The sequence below is a fragment of the Mobula hypostoma genome, chromosome X2 (assembly GCF_963921235.1).
Source record: "Mobula hypostoma chromosome X2, sMobHyp1.1, whole genome shotgun sequence".
NCBI classification, from domain to species: domain Eukaryota; kingdom Metazoa; phylum Chordata; class Chondrichthyes; order Myliobatiformes; family Myliobatidae; genus Mobula; species Mobula hypostoma.
This window is the reverse complement of record NC_086129.1, coordinates 28337212-28358032: the sequence shown is the minus strand read 5'-3', so window position 1 is coordinate 28358032 and position 20821 is coordinate 28337212. Positions and strand designations below refer to the sequence as shown.

Here is a 20821-nt window from a genome sequence, read left to right as displayed (position 1 = left end):
TATGACACATAAGCAATGCCTGCAACCTATCTCAATGAAGACCAGGGTCAGACAAGGTGGTATTATTGGCACCTCAGTCTTTCTGGCTGCACCTTCCAGTTTCCTGTAGGAAGGAAGGTAATCTTTAGAACTACAGGCAGGCTCCAGGTTATGACAGAGATCTGTCTGTATCCTCAATTGTTCGGAAATCAGAAATGAACAACAGAAGAAGATCTTAGGAGACAGAGTGAGCAAGCACGGGAAGAGTGGCTGCCAGCCCACCTCACTGACTCAGTGAGTGAGCGAGTGAGTCTGCTCAGAACTCCCTCCTCTTCCCTACTCCACCCAACCCACAATTATTGTGGCTTGAGTTGGGGGCGGTGGGGCCTGGGCCAGAGAATGCACAAAGAAATGCCTTGACCTCACCTGTCAGAAAATACCTGCAGGTCTGCAGTATCTGGCAAAGTCACCCTGATGATCTCCAAAGCACACGTTCATTATATATGAGCTGTCTATAAATCAAGTGTTCATGACCTGTAATGAGAACTACAGTAATGTCTAACCTATTGGTAGTGGATTATTATTGTCACATGAAACAAGATACAATGAAAAGCTTGTCTTGCATACTGTTTATACAGAAAGCAATCTCCAGAACGAAGGTCACTCAAACTTCAGAAGTTTAGCCTTGGTAAACAGACTATGGTTGGAATTGCATGTGCTTTGAGGCTCAACTCTAAGCCGTAGCCAAATCATTCAGTCTTGCACAAAAGAGGATGGGGCCTTACCTTTATCACATCCTAGACAAGGCTCTTCTCCCAATCAATGTCCACTGTACAACATGATTCTCTGATCATAGAAGCTCATCCCTGGAAAACATGTCTTGTTCATCACCTCTCAGTGAAAGCAGACACCAACGAGATTCACCATCACCTTTAGTGTACCACCAGACATGTTGTTAGATTAAGGAAAAGACTGTTTGAAGATTAAGACCTCAGATCTGCCACAAAACACTGTCCATTCTGGACAGCAGTGATCACTGTCTCCTCTATGGTTCTGAGACCTACATGAATTACAATAGGTTTCTCAAGGCATTGGAAGATACTACTGATGTTGTCTTGGCAAAATCTTCCAAGAATAAGATGAGGATAAGAGAATCATTGTCCTCCCACAGACCAACATCAGAAACATCAAAGAGCTAGTTATACTTGGCTGATTACATTTGGTGGGTGATGTTGTTCACTTGCCGGATCTTGGGCTCCCAAAACAGACAGCTTATTCTGAGCTGACCACCCAGCTATCCAGGGAAAATGGTTTAAGGATGTTCTCAAAAAATGCAACATCCCCTCTGATTCCTGGGAATCTTGGCCCTATGGCCACTCATTTGGGATGGTGTTGAGAACCCTGTATCAATGCATCAGAATCACACCAAAGCCCAGCAGACACAGCAGAAGGAGTTCATCACCTGACAAATGGCCGGTCATTTGCCTTATATGTGGAAGAGGCAATGGTTTCAATATTGGCCTCATCAGTCACCTCAGAACTCATGGAATCAGGCTGAAGGCGAGCTACTTTCAATCCTGAGGGGCAATTAAGGAAAAAAGAATTCTACAGCTAGAAGCACTTTTAAAACAAAATCCCAATGCAATACTCAGTAGAGAATTCTGTCCCCTTCCTTTCAAGATCTTGGCCTGAAACATCACCTACTCATTTCTCTCCATAGATGTTGCCCAATCTGCTGACTCCTTCAGCATCTTGTGTGTGTTGATCCAGGTTTCCAGCATCTGCTGTCTCTTGCGTGTGAGTGAAACTACCACTTCTATTTTGATCGAACACTGGTATCAAACCCATGCACACCTGGCCAGTAACAGCAGAACTTCAGCTCTTTTCCCTTTCCTGTCAGCAGCTTAAAGCAATTTTGAAAGTTACGAAGTCATAATTATGAATTACATGATTAAACATGAGATATAATGAATTACTTCACTTCAGCAATATTTTGCACAGGAGAATTACGCCTTCAGAATGGGGTACATTTTAGGGCCGAAATACAGAACTTGTTCTTTCTAGCACGTTTCCTGCTGTTAAACCAAACCAACTCCGTGTTATGTGTTAGCTAAATTCCTTAATTCATGCATGTTAGCATTTCTACGAGCTGATTGAATCTTCTGATGTATACCATTACTGTGAATGTTGTAGCTCAATAAATAATCGGAGGTACAGGTCAGACAATTGTAATTTCCTGTGACTTACTGTATTTCCTCACAAGCTTGAAGGAAGTCATTTCAGCTCATTGAGTGTATGCCTGATGACAGGGCAATTCCATTCCTCCACTAATATTCAATATACTGTACCTATTCTCCCACAGTCACATCAATTGCCCCATATTCTACTAGGGTGACACAATAGGGTTGTGGTTAGCATCTCACTTTACAGCAGCGATCACTGATTGATGTTTAGTTCCTGCTGATGTCTATAAGGAGTTTGTAAGTTCTTCCCTAACTGTGTGGGTTTCCTCCCACATTTCAAAGACGTATGGTTAGGGTTAGTACAGTGTCGGCATGGCAACGCCTGTGAGCTATCCAGCACAATCCTCACTGATTTGATTTGATGTCAATGACATACTTCTCTGTATGTTTTGATGTACATGTGACAAACAAAGTGAACCATATTCTACCGTGAGCTTATACACGCAGAGTAATTTTACAGTTGTCAACTGATTGACCAACCTGCACATTTTTGGGGCATGGGAGGAACCAGAGCCCCTGAAGCATTGGGAGAGCATGCAACCTCCAAATAGACAGCACCTGAGGTCACCAGATATGTGAGGCAGCAGCTTTACTAAGTACACCTTTGTGCTGCACCACGTCTCTCTCACTCTATGACTGTTCTCGCAGCTTGCAAATCCATAGAGCCTGGCTTCTCTTAAAGAACACCAGGATGCTGCAATTATGGATGGTTTCAGGAATGATGGGCACAGGGTGTCCCTTATTGTACAGGCACTCATCTCTGTTAATATTGACACACTGTGCACTTCTCCTTGCAAGCATTGCTGTAGCTCTCCTCAGCAGCACCGAGATTCATATCTGTACACAAGAAGCTTTAAAGGAACATAAGTTGCTCCTGTTCAGTGCCCCACCAAAACAAAAACCTCAGGCACTGCATCATCAAGCATAGCTTAAAACCTGCTGTCACAATGCTTCATCATAAGATGCAGCTATATTTCCAAGGAGAACACCTCAACCCAGAGGAAAAGGAAGTTGAAGACAGTCCAAGCTGTTCAACATATGTTTTGAAATATGAAGATGCTTCTCATTTAATTCAGCTTTCTTCCCTATTACTTCAGTCCCATACACAACTTGACAGCTGGTGGAACAGCAAGGGAACCTCCCCCCAGAGCTCGCATTATGCCATGAAGAGGTTGTAGGAGCTGGGGCACCCTAGGGCTATATGCCCTCTATTTCCTCTAAATCTTCCAATGGGATTTTCCTCTTCTTCTCCTACCTCGTGCGGCACAGTTGGTTGTATTAATTCCTGGTTCAGGAATAGTTTTGAGCCTTGTTAATGTACAAAGTAGTTTTCGATCACTTAACATATGGACATAATGTTTCATATAGACACAGCCATCAGGATTACAATCAAGCCACATTACTGTGGTATTTGGGTTTCCAGATTAGGATTATTGGACTTTATTTGAAATGGATCAGATTCAGTCTTTTGCACATTTGGGAAGAAATGGCTCGATGAAAATTAAAAGTCGTTGAAACAGACCATTCTACGGGCAGTGTTTAAGCTACTCATGTCTAGCAACATTACCACTTTGACTATCCCACTGTGGTTTAACTTATTAATGTTGCTAAATGATGGCTAGAGAATAAGGATCTCCCCAAAATGAATAACAATGAACAATTGTTCAACTCCTCAATCACTAGATTTCACAATTAAAGCAGAGAACAATACAGAACAGGAACATCTCCTCTAGCCCAACTTGGCTGTGCCAGGTATGATGCAATCTAACAAATCCCAGCTGCTGCTTAAGATTTGTGTCCCTCTATTCCCTGCCGCCTTGCTTGTCATTCTCAGTGCCTCTTAAATGTTGTTATCCTATCTATTTCTAAAACATCCCATGGCAGTGCAGACTAGACACCTGCCTCTCACTGCGTCAAAAACATTGCCTCATACATCTCCCTTACACATTCCCCCTCTCATCTGAAGCCTATGCCCTGTGGTATTTGATCTATCCACCATGGGTAAAAAACCAATGCCTGTCTCCTTTACCAATGCCTCTCACAATGCTATATAATTTTGTTGTCTCTTCCTCCAGCAAATATATCTAACCTCTCCTTAGCTAACACACTCAAATCCAGGCAACATCCTGTTTTTCACCCTCTTCAAAGCCACACCATCCTTTTCATAGTCTGGCAACCAAAGTTTTATGCAGTTCAAAACCTCGCTGGACAAGTCCTCCAACTATTCTCTGAAGAATCAGGAACCTTTGTCAATGTGAACTATGATTAACCATTAGCATATTCCAGGAGAATCCAGTTCATTCCTTGTTAGTCTTAATAGCTTTCATCTTTATTATAGTATTATCAGCTTTAAGGTTATAGGGGCCCATCAATTCTGAAATCATTACAGCTTGTTCACTCCAAGCTCATCATCAGATATAAAACATTCAGCTTCTTTCCAATATGCTGCATTGATGATGGAAGATAATTGATTTGGAAATTCAAGAAAGAATTCATGTCCTACTTATCCCCTTTACTGGAGTGCTCATGTAATGGGCACCTCAGACCCAATATCACCAGCTTTGCTCTTTCAATCCCCAGACCTCTGTCAAAATTTTGATGGATTGCAGGAACCAGAACGACCGTAAGCTCACCCATTACCGTTTAGAACATTATTTTTACGATACTCCATTATTCTACACATAGCTGGGCAAGCTAAATTCTCACCTCTTCAGTGAAAAATACTGGAATGATCTAAGTAAGAAATTAATTGGAAGCAAGCTGGTGCAGCCCTTTACCTCCTGTGTGCCAAAGCACCATCAGTGAAAAGAGTACCTATAGGATTCCCTGTACCTATTGCCAATGTTTCTGGACTATCAAAAGCCATGGACAGGATTTTAATACCCTGTTATACAAGTTTATTTGCTACTCTGCAGAATGCTGCATGATACATCATGATGATATTAAGGCTCATGTGACTCTGGCTGCATGGTATTACAATTTTTAATATCACATGTTCACTGTAAATGGGACAATTAGCTGGGTAGTCTGTGCACTAGTGCACTACCTTAACACCTTGTGCAAGGCTTTCGTGCACTCTTGACGCATGGAGTCGGAAAAAACCAGAGCCATGTTGAATATTCCTTCTCCACTTTGACTGATCATGGATCATTGCTGACATTTTTCCTCTGTTCACCTAACGATCTCTAGCCTGGACAAAGCTCGGAACATATTAAGCATTTGCCTGGATGACTGCAACAAGCCTGCCAGCACTCAAGGCAAGTTTATGATTAAAGTACCACTCAACACCCTTATGTACCATCTAAAAAATGCACCACAGTTACTCAATGTGACGATTACAACTACAATTACTAAGAAGGACGAGCACACAGGTATCCATTCCAAGACGTATGTTATCCTTACTTACAACTAAATTATTGTTATTTATCATTACTGGATCTCCATTGTGGAACCCCCTGACCAACCATGTTTTAGGGGAACATTAAGCAGAAGGACTGCTGTGGTTCAAGGAAATGATTTGACAACAACTTCTCAAGGGATGAGGTGGCCACGAGACCACAAGATATAGGAGCACAATTAGGCCATTTGGAACATCGAGTCTGCTTTGCCATTTCATCATGGCTGATCCATTTTACCATTCAGCCCCAATCTCCTGCCTTCTCCCTTTATTCCTTCATGCCCTGATGAATCAACAAGAATCTATCAACCTCTGTCTTAGATATAGCCAAAGACTTCGCCTCCACAGCCACCTGTGACAATGAATTCCACAGATAAAATTCTAGCTTAGCCAGCAACAGCAACTTCCCACCAAATAAATGAATAATAACACATGTGACAGAGGACAAATTTTCATTGTCCCTTTTTTTGGTGTGTTTAAAGTTTTGTTTAGGGAAAGACCCAAATGCTTGAACACAAAGTTCAGCATATGACATCACTCCAAGCAAACTGCCTGTTGTTTCATCTCTGGAAAACTCAAAAATGGTTGTAACACAGTCAGATGAAAGCCATCTGGACTACAAAAGCTGCAGTGTGTTCGTTGACTACTTGCTTCCTTACTCTATCGTTACATTTGACAAAGCACCAAAGACTTGAATTTGTGTACAAACAAATGAAAGATGTGCCAGAAATATTTCACCTTTCAGTAAAGTAATTTCCGTCCTATAAAAATGGCACCGGTAATCTAAGCAAAATAATCCATTTTGCCTTTGTGATGTCACATCAGAGCTTATTAGGGATTTTATTTGCTTCAGAATACAAAAGCATTTCAGTTCTTTCTCACATGAGTTCAGATGTTTTTGTGCAATTATTAGACCATATCACATACCATACATTTAATTACGTTGTGAGAAATGTATATTATATCCTCTACAACTTGGTTGAGGGATCGAAATCTAGGCACCTAACTGAGGCCAATAACAGAACGACTTCACACTGTCCATATACTTGCACACTAATGGGTAGGTTACCTTGACTGCCACTGACAACTTTGCTCTCACTGTTGTTACAGTATGGTTAAAAAAAACAGGTGATGTGTTTCAATTAGAGCATCCCAAATAAAGCACTAAGATTCCTTGCTCGCATTCATGCGGGAGAATTGATTGCTGTATTGCTGAGGCTGATGTTGTCACTTGCTGAAAGTACTTCTGACATTACCCTTTGTTCTTCCTGTTCTTCGATCTTCCCAGTGATACTGCATTCCAAAGGGAAAGGCCTTGAATGAGGTGGGCATACCTGCAAGAAATCATAAAGATGTCACCATCTACCACACCACTTCCTGTAAACTTTAGTAGATTTAAAAGACTTCTAAAAGTACAATAACATGTTGAGTAGCAGTGACAGGCAATAGAAACCAGCTGGGATCTAACCTACATATTGTTGCTGGTCCTTTTAAATTAAACTGGCAGCAAGCAATGAATCTTTCTGATTGTTGAATGTTTATTTAACTGTGTAAGATTAAGGGAGGAGATTAGTTGCAGGGCTGAATTCCATCCCTGGAATCAAATCAACATTGCACAGTAAAGGATATCAGAATCTGACATAATGCAAATTTCTGTCTGGTGTCAAATGCACACACACTAATATCTCAGCTATCTGCCATCACATGTGACTTGCACCACAATTGAATGCAAATTTATTAACCAATTTTGGAACCAATTCAGCACCCTAAAGCCCTGTGCTATGGAGCCAAATTTTCCAGAATATTTTAACGGTTGCAAACTTCATAAATGTCTCATCCCATCATTTAAGGATTCATTTTAAATCCTCCAGCTAAGGTGTTACAGAGATTAACTTTCTTCAATGCTAGTTGTAAAATTGCATTCAAAATCACGCTTATTGTAAGCATTGAACATGAAAATTGTTTGAGGACTGTTTTATTTCAGTGATAAGGCGCAACAAGCCAGTTTGGAGACCTCACTGTAAGTATAACCTTATGTTAATAACAAGCACCATTATTAAAGTTCAAATCAGCTGCTGCTGAGTCCAGATAATCTTACATTGTCTCTTTCAATTTAGAAAAGTTGTTCAAAAAGCGTTGCAGACAAATAAATTGGATAGAGTTACAATCAAGTTTTGCATGATACAGTGTAACAATAAGGCAAAAAATCACCTTAATTCACTGAATTCAGGGTGTAGAGTTGATCCTAGAATGGCAGCCAATGCCATCCTTAATGCATTAAAATGCCCCTCGACAGTCACAAGAACAAAGTTTCACAATGACCCAGAGAAAGAGATTTTTTAAAAAAATATTCAATTTATGAGATGTGTTTGTTGCATTTATTGTTCATTCCTAATTGCCTTTGAGGGATAATTAAGAGTCAACCAGATTGGTGGGTTGGGTCACTTCGGGTCCAGACAGGATTGGCTGGCAGATTCCCTTCCCGGAAGGAATTAGTCAACCAGATGTTTTTTTTTAAACCATAATCCAGTGGTTTCATAGTCACCATTACTGAGAGAAGCACTTAAATACTCCAACTGCCATTGTAGGATTCAAATTCATGCCTTTGGTCAATGTCCCAGAACTCTGGCTGGTGGTCTGATATGTTAACCTTTGTTACTTTACCCACCCTTGGAAAAACAATTAAAACTGGAAATCCAAAATAAACAAAAAGTGCTAGACCTTTTTAACAGGTCAGGCTGTACATACAGACAAAAATAGAGAATGTCCCAAGTCAATGATCTTATCTGTTTTTATGCCAATTTTAGTAAAGAGAGCTTTAAACTTTGTAAAATGATAGGCTGGTCACTGAATTATAGGAAAGATGTCAACAAAATAGAGAGAGTACAGAGATTTACTAGAATGTTACCTGGGATTTATCACCTAAGTTATAGAGAAAGGTTGAACAAGTTGGGTCTTTATTCTTTGGAGCGTAGAAGGTTGAGAGGGAACTTGATAGAGGTATTTAAAATTATGAGGGGGATAGATAGAGTTGACACGGACAGGCTTTTTCCATTGAGAGTGGGGGAGACTCAAACAAGAGGACATGAGTTGAGAGTTAAAAGGCAAACATTTAGGGGTAACGTGAGGGGGAACTTCTTTACTCAGAGAGTGGTAGCTGTGTGGAATGAGCTTCCAGCAGAAGTGGTTGAGGCAAGTTCGATGTTGTCATTTAAAGTTAAATTGGACAGCTATATGGACAGGAAAGGAATGGAGGGTTATGGGCTGAGTGCAGGTCAGTGGGACTAGGTGAGAGTAAGAGTTCGGCACTGACTAGAAGGGCCGAGATGGCCTGTTTCCGTGCTGTAATTGGTATATGGTTATATGGTTATATGGAAGGAGGAAAGAGATAAAGAAAAATTGAAAACATGGATGCTTAGTAAGGAATTCCAGATCTGAACAACACATACTCAATTATTGTCAGATAATTAATAAATGTAATGTTTTAAGTAGTACAAGTGTTTGAATTATACAATTAAAAGAGATGTAAGAAAATGAAGTAAGGATGTACACAGGTAACTTTTATATTCATTCAAGTGATATGTGCTGTGCAGGCTGATGTATCATTTAATTGTCCATCCCTAATTACCCTTTTAAAAGAACAACCTCTATTCTTCCTTATCCAAGTTGCTTTTGTTGCAACAAAAGAGGGATTACACTATTAATTTGTTTAAAAAAAAGTCACAGTTGAAATAAAACAGACATTTTTGCAGAGCATGAAAACAAAAGCAAATCATTCAGAATGTCACTGCAAAAAAAAGGAACATTTCCTACCACATTGCTGATCTATACTAGTTAAAGTCTCATAACGACACAGTCATTAAACTTATTTTTATTTTGCCAACGAGTTTTAAGCCTATATCTCTATTAACTGCTCAGAATATGTTGCAGGAATATCAAAGTTGCTTTCCATTGAAGATAAACCTATTAAGTTGAAGATCCCGTTACTAAAGTGTGAATAGAACATTTCTACTGAAGATCCCAACTATGACAAAATTAGAAGGATTTAGTTAAATTTACTTGCATTGCTTATCAAGCATTCCTCTTGATAATTTGCATGTCATTGTATTGGCAGTTTGTGAGTGGTGGTGCATTGTTCAGACAAGTTTCAAAATCACTGCCTTTTCTTCAAAGAGATTACATGAGTAAAAACAAAAAGATGCACTTTTTCGGTTATCTGTTTCATCACCTTTCTATTCGCTTGGCGGTTAAGGTAAGACCCCTTTAGTCAACTCATTATTTTTCCCAATCATCTTTTCTAATTTTTGTTGAGTACTCGGGCTTTTTTATGTTGTATTTCTGAGAAACATTTACCATCAAATCAAATGTCAGATACTCAGTTAGGAAAACCAATTGGTTTAATTGATTAAATATTTGTGAACTATTTCAAGATTTGTTTGTGTATTTGAAAGATTCAAGGCCTCGTCCATGTTTATTGCTTTCCCGAATACTTTTGAGAATAAAATTCTCAGCCAATTATGAATAGCAATCACCTAACTTTGGAGATAGAACCTCCACTGAAACATCACATGGGAGAATCCCATTATCCAGCATGAAGTAATTCTTCTGTACAGCATTGAGGGTAGAAGATGTGGCCTGCTTAAATCCCAGAGTAAAACTGATTTATGTTAAAATACTGTTAGTTGAGCTTGGAAAGTCAAAATAACTTGAAAACCTGAATTAGTGAAAATAATCCTCCTGTGAAATTTCTAGTTTTTATTTTTAATTTTAGTTTTTATATGATGTTGCTTGCAAACCTGCATTTGTTGTCTACTCCTTCTCACGCTTGAGAAGGTAGTGGTGAATAGTCTTCTTGAATCACTGCTATTCCTGGAGTCATACAATATGGAATCAAGTCTTTTGGACCACCAGGTCTTTTGCTGACCGTCAGACACCCATTTACACCAATTCTACATGAACCCAGTATTTTATATTCACACATCATCTTTATCTCCTCCTTCCTGCCCCAACTTCTACCATGCACCAACAAGCTAGGGGCCAATTAATGTACTGACTCACATGGAATGAGTCTGGAGCACCCAGAAGAAACCCATGAAGTCACAGGTAGAACATGCAAAGAACACTGGAGATCAGGATTGAATCCAGGTCACTGGATCTGCAAGGCAGCAGCTCTACCAGTTATATAACAATCTCACCCAAAACCACCTTGTTCTGGCAGGATTTGATGTCTCATTGTTAGTTTGTTAATCTAGCCCCATTGCCTTACTGGATCCAATAATTTAGCCATGGTGCCACAAGCACAACCTACAATTCACAGGATGGTGGCACTCTGACAGTACAACTGGTGCAGTGTTCCGGGATTTTAATACCCCAGTAATTAAAGATGAAAACGTATAGGCTATCCAAAATAGCTTGTAACTTTTCTGCTTTTATTCTTATTTAAGATGGAAATCATGGTATGGAAGATGTTGTTGAAGAACCATCGCTCAGGAATATACTTACTGGACATATAATCCTGTTGCCTGAGAAGTGAATTCAAATCGCATCCATGAGAGTGGTGGGAATTAAATTCGGTTTGTTAGATGAAATGGGATACTTTGAAACAAAAATGAGCGTAGTAATGATAAGGCCTCAGAACTGCTGGATTATCATAAAAAGCACTTGGTTCATGAACGTCCCTCAGAAAATGAAACATGCTGTCCTTACCCATTGTGGTTTATACATGACTCCAGATTCATGGATCTCTCTGAGTCTTAACTGCCCACTGACTCAGTTATATTAGAGCTTAAGCATTATAATAGTGGTTCAACATCACCTACTCAATACCAATTAGCCATGGACAATATATGCTAATCTTTCTTGCAAAGTACATATCTTGAGAAATGAATAAAGGAAATAATACTTAATAAGTTAAACGATCAATTAGTTGGTAGCTTATGAAAACTATGGCTTTGAAGCATATGGTTACACAATTTGGTAGATAGGCTGTGATAAATTGTATTTTTGTACTTATGTATTGTTTCAGTTGCATACACTCTCCTGTCAGAGGGAAAATATTTCATCTTACCTGAGCATGCCTATGGAGATTGACGAGGCTTGGAAGAATCCAGACATGACCCACAGCACATAGGGTCCTTGGATCACCAGAACATAATTACACACAATAAAAAAAAAATCAATATAGCTGAATTAGGCAGAATAAAATATAAGCGAATGACTTGAGAGTCAATTCAACAAAACAGAATTAACAACAGAGTTTTAACATGTGACATAAGCAATTGTTGGGCACGTGGCCAAGTGGTTAAGGCATTCTGTCTAGTGATCTGAAGGTCGCTAGTTCGAATCTCAGCTGTGGCAGGGTGTTTGTGTCCTTGAGCAAGGCACTTAAGCACACATTGCTCTCGTGTCTGTGCAAGGAGTGGCGCACCACACAGACTTCCAATCTGCGTTTTGTAAGGCATGAAAATGCCCGACGCAGGCCTCTCATGGTCTGAGTCAACGTTCATCCCTCTCCTAAGCAATTTACAACTGATGAGGAAAATAATGACACCAAAGAGGGACAGCTTACTAAAATTGGATGATTTCCTCCTGAGGTTTTAAAAGAAGCAGATTACAATATTGTAGTTGCCTGACTAGAATGTCACAATAAAAAACCATGAGCAAAATTGCCCATTCCAATTACAAAAAGAGAGATAGAAAGTTAGAACTTACATGTGGTTGTTATTCTGTTGGGACCTGAGGAGTGCCGGATTAGTGAAGATGCCGAATTACTGAAGGATCACATTAAACATAATCAGTGCCAGATTATCGAAGGAACCGGATTACAAGGAGTTGGACTAGTGAAGGTCGGGTGCATCTGTTAATAGGAAATTATAGCAATTGCTAATTAAGGACAAAACTGACAGAACACCTTGCGTATGTTCAGAAACAGAGAACCAGCACAAATATGTAAACATATAGATATAGCTGATGAACCTGAAGTTTGTCTTAAAGCAGTGACCAAAGTAGCAGACAGGTGAATGTTACAAAATCATGTAGCATGGAAAGAGGGTCTGTGTCCCACTATATTCATGCTGACCACCAACCAACCAGTTACACTCATCCCATGTAGATCATAAGGTTTGGGGATTTTCAAGTCAAGTCAATTCAAGTCACTTTTATTGTCATTTGAACCACAAACTGCTGGAACAGTACACAGTAAAAACGAAACAACGTTCCTCCAGGACCATGGTGCTACATGAAACAACACAAAACTACACTAGACTACAGACCTACACGGGACTACATAAAGTGCACAAAACAGTGCAAGACAGTACATTAATTAATAAACAAGACAATAGGCACAGTAAAGGACAAATTACAATATAATAATAAATGATGTAAATATAAATATAAATGTAAATGTGAATGTAAACAATGTAAATAATGTTTTAGCAGGAATTGAGAAAGAAATGAGCAAAAATTGCAAAGGGAGTGGAGTGGTGTTCAGGTGTGTGTGTGTGTAAGTTGGTGTCAGACTAGATTCTAGGAATTGAGGAGTCTAATGGTTTGGGGGAAGAAACTGTTACACAGTCTGATCGTGAGAGCCCGAATGCTTCGGTACCTTTTGCCAGATGGCAGGAGGGAGAAGAGTTTGTATGGGGGGGGTGCGTGGGGTCCTTCACAATGCTGTTAGCTTTGCGGATGCAGCGTGTGGTTTAAGTTCTGTAATGGCGGGAAGAGAGACCCCAATGATCTTCTCAGCTGACCTTACTATCCGCTGCAAGGTCTTGCGATCCAAGATGGTACAATTTCTGAACCAGGCAGTGATGCAGCTGCTCAGGATGCTCTCAATACAACCTCTGTAGAATGTGGTGAGGATGGGGGGTGGGAGATGGACTTTTCTCAGCCTTCGCAGAAAGTAGAGACGCTGCTGTGCTTTCTTGGCTATGGAGCTGGGTGTTGAGGGATCAAGTGAGATTCTCTGGCAGGTGAACACCAAGAAATTTGGTGCTCTTAACAATCTGTACAGAGGAGCCGTCAATGATCAGCGGAGAGTGGTCGCTCCGTGTCCTCCTGAAGTCAACAACCATCTCTTTTGTTTTGTTCACATTTAGAGACAGGTTGTTGGCTCTGCACCAGTCCGTTAGCCACTGCACCTCTTCTCCATATGCTGACTCGTCGCTCTTGCAGATGAGACCCACCACGGTCGTGTCATCAGCGAATGTTTTATGAGCGTTATCTATAATCTTCAAGTATATATATATGATGAAACCCCTTATGAGTAACTTCTAGTTAAAACAAGAGTTCAGGGAACTGAAGACTATAAAATCATCTGTTCAGTAGGGCCCAGTAACTCCACCGTGGACAGTCCCAAGCCTGACTGCGAAAGGAGGAGGGTTGGGCATGTGGCTAACAACTCCATCCCATAAAAATCCAGGGTTACAGAAACATCAGCAGGAGATTCAAAGACCTAATCCCTGGGAGAAGAAGATCTTCACCTAAAGACTGACCCAGGACAGAGGACTCTAGCAAGCTGCTGTCGGTAGCCTCTGCCCTAGTAGAGATAATGGGCTGAAGTACGTAAGTAACTAAGTTGGGCCCAGTAACTAAGGGTAACAAAGTGGCATTCAAATTCAAAGGGTGCAATTAATAATGACCTACAGGTACAATACATGCAATGTACCTGTAAATATTCACCATACTAACCTTCTTGGGCAATGAGATATTTTATTGATCTCGCAAAGATAAGGAAGCAGAAGAGAATTGTAAATAATAATGCATTAACCAAATGGACAAATCTGCAGAAAATGGAATTCAATGAAGGACATGAAAATGGACTCAACAGGTGTTTTGTCGATGGGGCGAGTCTGGAAAGAGAGGAGCCCTGATGAAACAAGGATCTATTCAGAGAAAGCCTTGTACAGATGGAGAATAATTGATAGAAACTGGACTTTATACCGAATAAAAGTATGCAGATGTTTACACCTATATGATGTTCTCAATAGCCACAACACCTGTACTATGAGCAGTTGTACGTTTTATAATCATAGGGATCATATGTGCCTCTAAGAGGAAAGGCAGCATAGATTGTCCAAATGATATTGGTCTGCACAGATTATTACTTATGAATTGGAAGCAGGAATAGGGCACCTGGGCTCTTGAGTCTGTTCTGTCATTCAATAAGACCATGACAGAACTCAACTCCATTTTCTTATCAGCCAATGTTATCATTTTACTCCTCACTTTTCATCTCTCTTCATATCTGGGGGACAGTGACCACCGCTCCCTGGCCTTTAACATTATCATGGAAAAGGATAGAATTTTTCAGAACTCGTTAGATTCTGGACTAGTTCCTGAGGATTGGAGGGTGGCTAATGTAACCCCACTTTTTAAAAAAGGAGGGAGAGAGAAACCGGGGAATTATAGGCCGGTTAGCCTAACATCGGTGGTGGGGAAACTGCTGGAGTCAGTTATCAAGGATGTGATAACAGCACATTTGGAAAGCGGTGAAATGATCAGACAAAGTCAGCATGGATTTGTGAAAGGAAAATCATGTCTGACGAATCTCATAGAATTTTTTGAGGATGTAACTAGTAGAGTGGATAGGGGAGAACCAGTGGATGTGGTATATTTGGATTTTCAAAAGGCTTTTGACAAGGTCCCACACAGGAGATTAGTGTGCAAACTTAAAGCACACGGTATTGGGGGTAAGGTATTGGTGTGGGTGGAGAATTGGTTAGCAGACAGGAAGCAAAGAGTGGGAATAAACAGGACCTTTTCAGAATGGCAGGCGGTGACTAGTGGGGTACCGCAAGGCTCAGTGCTGGGACCCCAGTTGTTTACAATATATATTAATGACTTGGATGAGGGAATTAAATGCAGCATCTCCAAGTTTGCGGATGACACGAAGCTGGGTGGCAGTGTTAGCAGTGAGGAGGATGCTAAGAGGATGCAGGGTGACTTGGATAGGTTGGGTGAGTGGGCAAATTCATGGCAGATGCAATTTAATGTGGATAAATGTGAAGTTATCCACTTTGGTGGCAAAAATAGGAAAACAGATTATTATCTGAATGGTGGCCGATTAGGAAAAGGGGAGGTGCAACGAGACCTGGGTGTCATTATACACCAGTCATTGAAAGTGGGCATGCAGGTACAGCAGGTGGTGAAAAAGGCGAACGGTATGCTGGCATTTATAGCGAGAGGATTCGAGTACAGGAGCAGGGAGGTACTACTGCAGTTGTACAAGGCCTTGGTGAGACCACACCTGGAGTATTGTGTGCAGTTTTGGTCCCCTAATCTGAGGAAAGACATCTTTGCCATAGAGGGAGTACAAAGAAGGTTCACCAGATTGATTCCTGGGATGGCAGGTCTTTCATATGAAGAAAGACTGGATGAACTGGGCTTGTACTCGTTGGAATTTAGAAGATTGAGGGGGGATCTGATTGAAACGTATAAGATCCTAAAGGGATTGGACAGGCTAGATGCGGGAAGATTGTTCCCGATGTTGGGGAGGTCTAGAACGAGGGGTCACAGTTTGAGGATAGAGGGGAAGCCTTTTAGGACCGAGGTTAGGAAAAACTTCTTCACACAGAGAGTGGTGAATCTGTGGAATTCTCTGCCACAGCAAACTGTTGAGGCCAGTTCATTAGCTATGTTTAAAAGGAAGTTAGATATGGCCCTTGTGGCTACAGGGGTCAGGGGGTATGGAGGGAAGGCTGGGTTCTGAGTTGGATGATCAGCCATGATCATAATAAATGGCGGTGCAGGCTCGAAGGGCCGAATGGCCTACTCCTGCACCTATTTTCTATGTTTCTATGTTTCTAATCAGAGAGGACAGGAAAATTTTTAATTGGGGAAGGGCAAATTATGAGGTTCTAAGGCTAGAATTTGCGGGTGTGAATTGGGATGATGTTTTTGCAGGAAAATGTACTATGGACATGTGGTCGATGTTTAGAGATATCTTGCAGGATGTAAGGGATAAATTTGTCCCGGTGAGGAAGATAAAGAATGGTAGGGTGAAGGAACCATGGGTGACAAGTGAGGTGGAAAATCTAGTCAGGTGGAAGAAGACAGCATACATGAGGTTTAGGAAGCAAGGATCAGATGGGTCTATTGAGGAATATAGGGAAGCAAGAAAGAAGTTTAAGAAGGGGCTGAGGAGAGCAAGAAGGGGGCATAAGAAGGCCTTGGCGAGTAGGGTAAAGGAAAACCCCAAGGCATTCTTCGATTATGTGAAGAACAAAAGGATGACAGGAGTGAAGGTAGGACCGATTAGAGATAAAGGTGGGAAGATGTGCCTGAGAGGCTGTGGAAGTGAGCGAGTTCCTCAATGAATACTTCTCTTCGGTATTCACCAATGAGCGGGAACTTAATGGCGGTGAGGACAATATGAGTGAGGTTGATGTTCTGGAGCATGTTGATATTAAGGGAGAGAAGGTGTTGGAGTTGTTAAAATACATTGGGACGGATAAGTCCCCGGGACCTGACGGAATATTCCCCAGGCTGCTCCATGAGGCAAGGGAAGAGATTGCTGAGCCTCTGGCTAGGTACTTTATGTCTTCGTTGTGCATGGGAATGGTACCAGAGGATCGGAGGGAGGTGAATGTCGTCCCCTTTTTCAAAAAAAGGAAGTAGGGATAGTCCGGGTAATTATAGACCAGTGAGCCTTACGTCTGTGGTGAGAAAACTGTTGGAAATGATTCTTAGGGATAGGATCTATGGGCATTTATAGAATCATGGTCTGATCAGGGACAGTCAGCATGGCTTTGTGAAGGGCAGATCATGTCTAACAAGCCTGATCGAGTTCTTTGAGGAGGTGACCAGGCATATAGATGAGGGTAGTGCAGTGGATGTGATCTACATGGATTTTAGTAAGGCATTTGACAAGGTTCCACACAGTAGACTTATTCAGAAAGTCAGAAAGCAAGGGATCCAGGGAAGTTTGGCCAGGTGGATTCAGCATTGAGTTGCCTGCAGAAGGCAGAGGGTAGTGGTGGAGGGAGTACATTCAGATTGGAGGATTGTGACTAGTGGTGTCCCACAAGGATCGGTTCTGGGACCTCTACTTTTTGTGATTTTTATTAACGACCTGGATGTTGGGGTAGAAGGGTGGGTTGGCAATTTTGCAGATGACACAAAGGTTGGTGGAGTTGTGGATAGTGTCGAAGATTGTTGAAGATTGCAGAGAGACATTGATAGGATGCAGAAGTGGGCTGAGAAGTGGCAGATGGAGTTCAACCTGGAGAAGTGTGAGGTGGTACTATTTGGAAGGACAAACTCCAAAGCAGAGTAAGAAGTAAATGGCAGGATACTCGGCAGTGTGGAGGAGCAGAGGGATCTAGGGGTACATGTCCACAGATCCCTGAAAGTTGCTTCACAGGTAGATAGGGTAGTTAAGAAAACTTACGGGGTGTTAGCTTTCATAAATTGAGGGATTGAGTTCAAGAGTTGCGAGGTAATAATGCAGCTCTATAAAACTCTGGTTAGGCCACACTTGGAGTACCGTGTCCAGTTCTGGTCGCCTCACTATAGGAAGGATGTGGAAGCATTGGAAAGGGTACAGAGGAGATTTACCAGGATGCTGCCTGGTTTAGAGAGTATGCATTATGATCAGAGATTAAGGGAGCTAGGGCTTTACTCTTTGGAGAGAAGGAGGATGAGAGGAGACATGATGGAGGTATACAAGATATTAAGAGGAATAGATAGAGTGGACAGCCAGTGCCTCTTCCCCAGGGCACCACTGCTCAATACAAGAGGACATAACTTTAAGGTAAGGGGTGGGAATTTCAAGGGGGATGTTAGAGGAAGGTTTTTTATTCAGAGAGTGGTTGGTGTGTGGAATGCACTGCCTGAGTCAGTGGTGGAGGCAGATACACTAGTGAAATTTAAGAGACTACTAGACAGGTATATGGAGGAATTTAAGGTGGGGGTTATATGAGAGGCAGGGTTTGAGGGTTGGCACAACATTGTGGGCCGAAGGGCCTGTACTGTGCTGTACTATGTTCTATGTTCTCTTCCTCTGCCTCAAAAATATTCAAACTCTCTGCTTCCACTGCACTTAAAGAAGAAAATTTCCAAAGATTCACAATCTTAAGAGAATAAGAAAAGTCCTTCATTTTTGAACCATGACTCTTTATTATGGATTATACCATAAGAGAAAATATTCCCTCCATTCACCTGTCAGGACCTGTCAAGAACTTGAATGTTTCTATCTTTTCACTCTTATAAAATCAAAGGAAATCTGGCTTGCCTATCCTTTCCTTATAAGACAACCTACAAAACCTTTTCATTTCAGGAACCTGTGCATGAGGAGTGGTCCCACAAAATGGGACTTGAAACATTAATTGTGTGTACTCTCTGAAGGAATGAAGAAAGGAAATCTTTTGGTATACGTATAAAAATATGGTAGAAGTTTAGAATTTTAGGTGAAACTGAATCAATTGATACGTTCAGTTGGAATAATATAGAAAGGTCACTTAATGAGGTTAGGTCAAGTATCAGCAATAACAATGCATCAAAACTGGCTTAACAGGGTAAAAAGTCAACTCTGCTTCAACCATTACTTGTACTTAAACTAAAAGCTTGGAAAGGGATAAGAATTAAACTTTTGGGCAACACAGAGACAAAATTGTAAAGAAGGGTGGTGAATACACGACTGACAGTTTTATATTTGAGTGCACACTGTATATAAAATAAGGGAGATATTCTTGTCACACAGTTAGAAATAGGCAGGTATGATGTTGAGGGCATCACAGAGTCATGGTTGAAAGAAGATGACAGGTGGGAGCTTAACATCCAGTGATGCACATCGTATTGAAAAGACAGGCAAGTGGGCAGAGGGGACTGAAACATAGAAACATAGAAAACCTACAGCACAATACAGTCCTTTTGGCCCACAAAGCTGTGCCGAACATGTCCCTACCTTAGAACTACCTAGGCTTACCCATAGCCCTCTATTTTTTTTGTATTTATTTTTTATTGAATTTCATCATCAAAGAAACATTTCCATAAGATTTTTTTCAGACACTGTACATATATATCATATAATCACATTTGTCAGAAATCTCCACTTAATATTTATCTGAGGTATACACTTATAAAAAGGAGAGGAAAGAAAGAACAATCGAAAGAAGAAAACTATGTACATAGCAGGAAGTGATCTTTTTTCTTACAACATATTCATTGACTTGTGAAAATAAAATCAGGCCTATGAGGTGTTATGTAGTTAAACCATTTTTTCCAGTATGAATAAAATCATTCTAACTTATGATTAACAAATGCTGTTATCTTCTCCATTTTGTAAATGTCCATTATAATTTCCATCCATACATTTAGAGTTGGGCTCTCCTGTGATAACCATTTCCTGGTAAGGGTCTTTTTACCAGCCACCAGCAGTATGTTCATTAAATATTTATCTCTTTTCAACCATTCTTGAGGTATATACCCAAAATATATGGTCTTACTCTCTAAGGGTATTTCACATTTAAAGATGTCTTGTAGGGCATTATGTATCCCACTCCAATAGTCTTTGATAACCGGGCATTCTCAGAAAATATGATAATGGTTTGCATTTTGATTTCCACAATTTCTCCAGCAAACAGGGGGGTTATTATCATAATGGGATTTCTGAGAGGGTGTAATACAATATCTTATCAAGTTTTTCCACCCGAACTCCCTCCATTTCTGTGAACTGGTACACTTCCATTGATACCTCCATATCATTGTCCAGTCTTCCTCAGATATTATTATCCCTCCTTCCTTCGCCCATTTTGTTTTAATGTATGAAGTCGAATGTGTTTTAAGATTTGACAAACCCTTATATACGCTTGAAATGATTTTACTACTGTTGTCTGAATAATATGCTTTTCTAAACAGCTCCATCAGACATGTACTTGAACAACAGGAATTCTGCGGATGCTGGAAATTCAACCAGCACACATCAAAGTTGCTGGTGAACGCAGCAGGCCAGGCAGCATCTCTAGGAAGAGGTACAGTCGACGTTTCAGGCCGAGACCCTTCATCCTCGGCCTGAAACGTCGACTGTACCTCTTCCTAGAGACATGTACTTGCCTTGGTTACATTTTTAACCATCCTATTAACATACTGTCTCATCTGTAAATACCGGTAAAAGTTTTGTTTTTCGAATAAGTGTTTCTCTTTGAGCATTTCAAAACTGAACAATGTTCCTTCTGTCATTATATTGCAAATAGCTGTTATTCCT

General features: G+C 40.7%; 1 long non-coding RNA gene across 1 annotated transcript in view; it reads right to left on the bottom strand.

Moving 5' to 3' along the window:
* Positions 1 to 6702: 6702 nt before the first annotated feature.
* Positions 6703 to 20821, bottom strand: part of LOC134340708 (uncharacterized) — a 42266-nt gene continuing 28147 nt past the window's right edge. The window contains exons 2-4 of the long non-coding RNA XR_010016609.1: positions 12331 to 12475; positions 11687 to 11753; positions 6703 to 6953 (exon numbers count right to left, since the gene is read on the bottom strand). This is a non-coding gene — a long non-coding RNA (uncharacterized LOC134340708). The remainder of the gene's footprint in view (positions 6954 to 11686; positions 11754 to 12330; positions 12476 to 20821) is intronic.